This window comes from Delphinapterus leucas, chromosome 2, assembly GCF_059928025.1.
Source record: "Delphinapterus leucas isolate spDelLeu-1000000601 "Yukka" chromosome 2, BTC_Dleu_Yukka2, whole genome shotgun sequence".
NCBI lineage: Eukaryota > Metazoa > Chordata > Mammalia > Artiodactyla > Monodontidae > Delphinapterus > Delphinapterus leucas.
The window spans coordinates 135742647-135751853 of NC_143130.1; positions in this window are offsets into that span (position 1 = coordinate 135742647).

The following is a 9207-nucleotide window of genomic DNA, read 5'->3' on the forward strand; positions in this document are numbered from 1 at the left end:
TTGTCAGCCATCTTTGTAATGGAACGTTCAATCCTAGAGAAAAGGTTACTCCTGTAGTAAAGTTTTCAGGACTCCCCCTAGCAGTCCCTCCCAAAAAGAGATTTAATTGCATTTATTGAAGGGGGATGAATATCTATATAGCGTACTGGCTCGGAAGAGGCTGCAATGGGTTTGAGCCAGGAATCCAGAAGGAGCACAGATGGGTACAATCAACTCATACTCTCCAAGCTAATGAGAATGGCGGCCCAGGGGAACAGAAAAAGGGACCAAACTCCTGTGAAAGTACCTTGGTTTTGTCCCTTGAACAGTCACTACATCTATATGTAGCCCTGACTCCTGATCAGCCCAAGACCTATTGTCCCCAGGGGTTGAGGGGAGGGCCTGGGGGTATCGAAAATCTCATCCATAACCAGAACCTAATCCTCTAAGAAAGATGACCAGTCAGGGTGGATCTGGCCCCCCCGAAGCACAGTGTGTCAGCCCACACTTTGTCCAGGCCCCTTTTCCCAGTGAGCTGTGCTAGCATGTCAAACTCAGGCACTGATCTCACAGATACCGTTCCACAGACTTCTACAAGCACTCTCCTTTTCTATCTTCCATCCACACATCACAAAACTTGAAAACTACCCCTTCCCTGGGCATTTCAGCCTCTAGATGCTTAACTGTGGCTCTAGGATGGCCTAGCTCACTTGGTGCTTCTCAAACCATCTGTCAATTTTAGTTGTAGGGGGTGGCTGTTTATTTCCAACCCACATAGCCTAATTCTTTTTTTAAATACAAGAAAAATAAAAGAAAAAAACCACCATCCCCCAATCTCATACTATATTCAAAAGACAAAATTATTTTGTCAAATTGCTAAAAAGTAGTCCTGTTCTGGCTCCCTAAGTTCTGGGATCAGCCTGCAAGATCAGACTGGGAGATTGCCCTGAGGATGAGATGGTGGAAATCCTGATGCCAACATCTCCCTCCCCTGGGCTAACAATGCCTGCAATACAGCAGAGGAGTAACCATCACATCACATCTGAGAGATGCATAGACATTGGCTCAAGAACGGCAAGTGCTGGGACTTCCCTGGCAGTCCAGAGGTTAAGACTTCGCCTTCCAATGCCCGGGGTGCAGGTTCGATCTCTGGCCAGGGAACTAAGATCCCACATGGCTCATGGCCAAAAAACCAAAACATAAAACAGAAGCAATATTGTAACAAATTCAAGAAAAGACTTTAAAAATGGCCCACATCAAAAAAAAAATCTTTCTAAAAAGTGGCAAGTGCTTTGTTCACTGGGCATTTCTAAGAGCTAAAAAAGCAATCCTTGAGAAAGGGGACATGTCAGCAGGGAAGGAAAAGGAGGGTCCAGACGGTAATGGGACCGGTGGTGGGAGGTTAGAGCCCAAACCTAAAGGGCTTGGAAATGGGTCACGTGAAAGAGCACCGTTTCCATGGTAACTTTGAGCAGTGGTCTTCATGCTCCTCCTCTCAGTTTCTGGCCCAGTGTCTTGAGACCGGAGGGTGGCACCTCTGTTTGTGTGTGTGTGGGGGGGTGTCTGCCCACACATTTGGGACACAGGTACATAAAGTAGGAAATGCGGGTGCCTGGGAAGTTGCAAACTTTGGCAAACGTCAGCACGACATCTCAGTTATGAACAAGGGGCTCCGCTGGAGCGCGTGATCTTTCCCTGTCCTCCCGGGTGTCAGCCCACCAGCCTTGCCCAAGGGGCCCTTGTGCACAGACAGTGACTTCTCTGTGATATGAACCTGGCCATTTGATGACTGAGAATTTCCTCCAAGGAATATTTTTCATTCTTCAGTGGTTTCTACTTCAACTTTTAAAACCCACGGAGAAATATTTTGGCAACGTTATAAAGCTCAGACTTTATGAAAAGACAGCTTTGTGTTGACATTTGACTCAGAGCGCATGTTTTTAAATAGTGTGTTCCACAGTTTTTTGAGGTTTTATGTTTTTAAGTCCAATCCAGGAGAAACAAAATCGGAGCTTTGGTGAGTGAAACAGTCCCACCAGAGCTATTGGAACTCAAGACAGCTGAAAGGTTCCAGTTAAACCTCCCTGTGGGGACCACAGCCGGGACTGGGTGTCCCTGTTTGTGCCAACATCCTTGGGAGATAGTTCCAGTTTTCCATGCCATAAAATTCTAACAGGCTTGGAGTGAAGTCAGACGAACCTACAAAACCCCAAGATCAAATCTGTCCAATTGGACCTCTCCACTTTGCTTTCTGTTAAGCTTATCCCAGATCTGTTCACTGGGAAAAAAGCTAAACATGGATTTCCAGTACCTCTACCTGACTGAGTCCCTTTTGGCATTGACCTATAACTGTGTTACTCATCCAAGATGGAATATGTCCAAAGACAGCAAATTGTGGATGAGAGAAATAAAATGCATACATGACATCATTTCCCTCCCTCCATTACCAAGTGCGCATATCCAACCCGGGGCGGAGAAAACACACCCTATGTGCTTTCTCCTGTTCTGTGCTTTGGGGTCTAGATGGCTTCATCTCCTAACTGACTCCACTTTGCTCTCCTAAGACACAGAACCCAAGCCCTCGTTCACCTGCGGTCACTGCATTTATCCAGAGGTGTTTCCAAAGTGTTCAGATCCAACCCATCTCCCAGAAAAGCCTTCAGGAAACAGACCCCGGTTTTGCTGTCTTCCTCCTACAACAGGATTTCCTGGGGACCAGGTGCTGACCAGCTGCATGTCTGGAAACAGAGGATACTTTGCAGGGGACAAGCACCAAGGTCTTTCTGGACCCAGTAGGTAAAGTCCAGTGACAGTGAGCCATCTGTCCCGTGCCACTCAGAGAAAACCTGAGATGGCCCATCAGGCCCCCTGGGGGGTCTTTTTAGTCTCTTAGCCTGAATGATATGAGCCCAGGGGTCAGGGTGTCCACAAGGGGGCAGCAGGGGTATAAGGGTTGCTGCTCTCTTCCCAGCAGACCGAAGTCAAACACCCACCAAGCCTCCTAGCTTCCTCTGAAGACAGGAAGCAACCCGGATGAAAAGTAGTTCTTGGAGGGAGCCTGGGAGCATTCCAGATCTGGAGGCAAGAGAGAGCTTGTGAATCTGAGGAACAGAAATAAACAGACAACTGGAACGGAGAATGGGGATTGGTGGGTTTAGGGGCTGGGGACTAGCTGGCGCCAGTGGCAGAGTCATAAAGGGCCTTGTTAACCGTGGTGAAAAGTGCAGACTCCACCTTAACTACCGTAGCTGCCCTTGCCTGCCAGCAATGTGATCACATATGAGGTTTTTGGTTTTGTAGAACAAAGAACCTAAGTGAAAAGCCTCCCTCCTGCCCCAGGCCCTCAGCACCCCCCACCCCCCACCCCCAGGCATTCAGAGTTAGTTTCTTCTGTAGCCACCAAGAGATATTTTATACATTTACAAACACTGATATATTTTCTCTCTTTTTACACACAAAAGAGCACAATGCACACAGTGTTTGTCATTGTGTGCTATTTTTCTTCCCCCCGCCCCAGCTTAGATCAGTTTTGTAAACCACACTCTATCATTGCCTCATACTTTCTGATGACTGCTCAGGGCTCGAGTCTCTGGGCTAGTGGGATTTCACCAGTCCTGTGCTGATGGGCACTCATGCTGACTTCATTCTTTCTGTTACAGGCACTGCTATGATGAAATACATTGTACATGGGTCGTTTCACATGTGTACAAGTGTTCCCACAAGTGGGAAAGTGGAATTGCTAGATTAAAGGGCATTATATCAGCGTTCTCCAGAGAAACACCAGTCAGATAGATAAATTACAGATAGATAGATGATAGATAGATAGATATGGGGGACTTATTGTAAGCAGTTACTCATTTGTAGGGGCTGGTAAGTCTGAAATCCGTAGGGAAGGCCAGGAGACTGGAAACTCAGGCAGGAACTCATGCTTCAGTCTTGAGGCAGAATTTCTCCTCCTAGAAACTTCAGTTTTTGCTCTTAAGACATTTAACTGATTGCATGAGGCCCACCTACATCATCAAGGGCACTCTCCTTTACTTGATGTCACCTGACTATAGGTGCTGTTAACCACATCTACAAAATACCTTCACAGCAACACCTAGATGAGTGTTTGATTAAATAACTGGTACTAGAGCCTCGCCAAGCTGATAACAATCACATTTATCACTTGTCATCTGGCTAACTTTTCCCAGGTTGTCTTCCATAGATTTATACATCTGGCAGCAATGGTTGACAGTGCTTTATTTCTTACCCTCAGCAATTCCTATGCACCAACTTAAAGAATATTTTCCAATCTAATAGGTGAAAAATAACATATGTCCTTTTCATTTGCATTTCACTTATTTGAGTGAGGGTGAGCATATTTTTATATGCTTAATAGTCATTCGTAATTTCCTTTGAACTGTCTGTCCATATATTTTCCCATTTTCTATCAGGTTGTTGGTCGTTTTCTAATAATTGGTAGAAGCTCTTTTTATATTGTGGAAATTACATTTGGTCTGTGATATGAGTTAAAATACTTTTCCCAGTTTGTCTTTTGATTTTGGCTATAGTGATTGTTTCCACTGAGAATTTTTTTTAATGTACTTGAATTTCTTGATCCTTTCTTTTTTGGCTTCTGTATTTTGAATCATATTTTAAAAGGCCCTTTTTGCTTTGAGATATACTATGTTTTCCTCTAGTACTTTTATGGATTCACTTTTTTACATTTATACATTTGAACCATTCCTTGTGTAAAGTATGAGGTAAGGATCCAATTTTATTTCTATGCAAAGATGGCTACCCAGTTGTGCCTATGCTGTTTATTGAATAATCTTTCCTCCACTGATTTGAAATGTCACTTTTGTAATATACCAACTTCCTCTGTGTATGTAGGTCTATTTCTAGACTTACTTTTTTTCTTTCTATTGATAAGTTTGTCTATTCATCTACCAGCATCCCCACTGTTTTAATTATTACAACTTAAAAATTTGCTTTAATATCTAATAGGCAGGTTTATATTTTAGAAAGATCACTCTGACTACATTCTGGGAAATGGATTTGAGGAGAGGCAGAGTGACGCTGGGGAGACCCACCAGGGGCTACTGCATTATTCAGACAACGCACAAGCTTGAGTGAGTGGCGGGAGGGATAGGGAGAACTGGATGGATCTATGAGATTCTTAGCGGGCAGCAGCATCATGGTTAATGACGGACTGGATGTGGGGATTGAAAGAGAAATTGAAGAGTCCAGAATCCTCCCCAGTTTCTGACTAGGGCAACTGGGGAGTCGAGGTTCCATTCACCACTGAAGGAGTGAGCTACAGGTAAGGGCAGCAGATGGAATTTGTTATATTACTGGACCTCATCATTCAAGAAAAGTCACCTGGGAGAAATAATAACTAGCTGGTAGTTATGCAGAGACAATTGTGCTAAGCCAGTTAGGTTGGTATTAGCTTATCCCCACACTGCAGCCCAGGAAACTGATGCTCAGAGATGTCAAGCAACTTGTCCGAGGTCACAGAACTGTTATGGGGAAGAGCAGGGCAGAGGTTCAAGTCCAGGTCTGTCTACTCTCAAATCCTGCTAGGAGGGGACCATGGCTGGCTGTCAGGCTCCGAGATCTCCCCATATGAGCACTTGCACTTAGGAGACTGCAGTGAATCTCCAGGCCTTTTCCTTCCAACATCTGTCGCAACCTGAGACACAGGCCACAGGTATAGGCAGGAGAATTCTATAAAATGACTGCCTCAAACATTGGTTAAAGTATGGCCCCTGCTGGAGGACGAGGAGCCTTCATGGCTGTGGTGCTCAGCCTGGAACACACACAGATCATGTAGGGATCTTCACCAGCTGCTCAAGCTGATCCCACCTCCAGAGACTCTGACTTGGTTTGGGGCGTGACCCGGGGGCGGGGATTTTAAGCTCCCAGGTAATTCTAATGCGCAGCCAAGGGTGAGACCCACCCATTAAAGGGACCTGCTTCTCCTCTTTTACCGAAGTGGTCTTTGACCGTGCTTCTGCCTCTTTAGAAGATGAGGGTAGAAGGCAGCTGTCTCCATTCACTCATTAGAGAACTAAGCACCTGACCCTCACAGTCCTTGGACGCCCTACCTATGGGAATCCTCTAGGCCCGGCAGAGTAAGCAGTGGGGTTTCAGCAGGCTCAGAGCCACTTCCCAAATTTCTCCCCCCGACTAACTTGCAATTGTGCTTGCAATGCCTACCACAAAGACTCAGTTTTGGAAATGACTTGTACTTTAATTAGGTTAATCCATGTTGTTTCTTGGGATATATAACACATTAGCCGAAGGATCCATCAGCCTGAAAAGATCCATCTGATTATCCACGTGTCTGTCATCGTAAGTTCGATTATGCTGCAGTAACAGACACCCCCAAAATGTCAGTGGCTTACAACCACAAAGACTTATCTCTCACTGAGCAGCGCGTCCACCCCAGCTCAGCTGGGGCCTCTACTCCACACAGCTCACCCTGGAACTGAGGCCGGCACAACTGCCACCACCTGGAGTGTTGATGTTTGCCACGGCAGAGGGAAAGAAGGGTGAGGCTTCCACTAGAAGTATCGCGGCAGCTCATCCTTCATCCGCCAAAGCTAGTCACATGGCCACATCTGACTTCAAGGGAGCTGAGATGCACAGTCCTACCCTGCACCCAGGTGGGTAAGGTCCTGGGGTCCCTGTCTGGCCAATTCCCAACTGTTCGGGAATTTCATTGTTTTATTGAAGTATAGTTGATGTACAATATTATGTAAGTTACGGGTGTACAACATAGTAATTCACAATTTTTAAAGATTATACTCCATTTATAGGTCTTATAAAATATTGGCTAAATTCCCTGTGTTGTACAATAATACCCTTTCCTCTCCCCACTGGTAACCACTAGTTTGTTTTTTATATCTGTGAGTTTGTTTCTTGTTTGTTATAGTCACTAGTTGGTTGTAGTTTTTAGATTCCACATATAAGTGATATCACACAGTGTCTTTCTCTGACTTATTTCGCTTCGTGTAATACCCTCCAAATTCATCCATGTTGTTGCAAACGGCAAAATTTCACTCCTTTTATGGCTGAGTAGTATTCCATTGTGTGTGTATATATATATATATATATATATATATATATATATATATATGCCACATCTTCTTTATCCATTTATCTGTCGATGGACACTTAGGTTGCTTCCCTGTCTTGACAATTATAAATAATGCTGCTATGAACATCAGGATGTGTGTATCTTTTTGAATTATTGGTTTTGTTTTGTTTTTTGGACCTATACCTAAGAGTGGAATTGCTAGATCATATGGCAACTCTATTTTTAGGGTTTTTAAAATATATTTATTTATTTATTTTTGGCTGCATTGGGTCTTCATTGCTGCAAGCGGGCTTTCTCTAGTTGAGGCGAGCAGGGGTACTCTTCATTGTGACACGCAGGCTTGTCACCGCGGTGGCTTCTCTTGTTGCGAAGCATGGGCTCTACGCGCAAGGGCTTCAGTAGTTGTGGCAGGTGGGCTCAGTAGTTGTGGCTGGCGGACTCTAGAGCACAGGCTCAGTAGTTGTGGTGCATGGGCTTAGTTGCTCCGCGGCATGTGGTATCTTCCCGAACCAGGGCTCGAACCCGTGTCCCCTGCATTGGCAGGCGGATTCTTAACCACTGTGCCACCAGGGAAGTCCCTGTTTTTAGTTTTATGAGGAACCTCCATACTGTTTTCCACAGTGGCTGCACCAATTTACATTCCCACCAACAGTGTACGAGGGTTCCCTTTTCTCCACATCCTTGCCAACATTTGTTTGTTCTTTGTTCTTTTTATAAATTTATCTATTTTTGGCTGCGCTGGGTCTTCGTTGCTGCATGCGGGCTTTCTCTAGATGTGGCGAGCAGGGGCTACCCTTCGTTGTGGTGTGTGGGCTTCTAATTGTGGTGGTTTCTGTTGTTGCAGAGCACAGGGTCTAGGCATGCGGGCTTCAGTAGTTATGGAACGAGGGCTTAGTAGTTGTGGCTTGTGGGCTCTAGAGTGCAGGCTTAGTAGTTGCGGTGCATGGGCTTAGTTGCTCCGTGCCATGTGGGATCTTCCCAGACCAGGGATTGAACCCATGTCCCCTGCACTGGCAGGTGGATTCTTAACCACTGAGCCACCAGGGAAGTCCCAACATTTGTTATTTGTGTTCTTTTTGATGATAGCCATTCTGACAGGTGTGAGGTGATATCTCATTTTGATTTTAATTTGCATTTCTCTGATGATTAATGATGTTGAGCATCTTTTCATTTGCCTGTTGGCCATCTGCTTGTCTTCTTTGGAAAAATGTCTACTTAGATCTTTTGTCCATTTTTAATTGGGTTGTTTGTTTTTTGTTGTTGAGTTGTATGAGCTGTTTATGTATTTTGGATGTTAATCCTTTACTGGTCATATCATTTGCAAATATTTTCTCCCATTCAGTAGATTGTCTTCGTTTTGTCAATGGTTTCCTTTGCTGTGCAAAAGCTTTTAAGTTTAGTTAGGTCCCATTTGTTTATTTTCACTTTTGTATCGTTCACTTTAGGAGACAGATCCAAAAAAATATAGCTATGATTTATGTCAAAGAGTGTTCTGCCTATGTTTTCATCTAGGAGTTTTATGGTTTCCAGCCTTACATTTAGGTCTTTAATCCATTTGGAGTTTATTTTTGTATATGGTGTTAAGAATGTTCTAATTTCATTCTTTTACATGTAGCTGGATGCTTATTGGAGAGACTATCTTTTATCCATTGTATATTCTTGCCTCTTTTGTCATAGATTAATTGACCATAAGTGTGTGGGTTTATTTCTGGGCTCTCTATTCTGTTCCAGTGATCTATGTGCCTGTTTTTGTGCCAGTACCACAGTTTTGCTTACTGTATCTTTGTAATATAGGCTGAAGTCAGGGACCATGATTCCTCCACCTCTGTTCTTTCCCAAGATTGTTTTGGCTATTTGGGTTCTTTTGTGTTTTCATACAAATTTTTAAATTATTTGTTCTAGTTCTGTGAAAAATGCCCTTGGTATTTTTCACAGAAATATTATGGTAAATGGCCATATTACCCAAGGCAATATCTATAGATTGCCTTGGGTAATATGGTCATTTTAACAATATTAATTCTTCCAATCCAAGAACACAGAATATCTTTCCATCTGATAGTGTTGTCTTCAATTTCTTTCACCAGTGTCTTACAGTTTTCTGGGTACAGGTCTTTTACCTCCTTAGGTAGGTTTATTCCTAG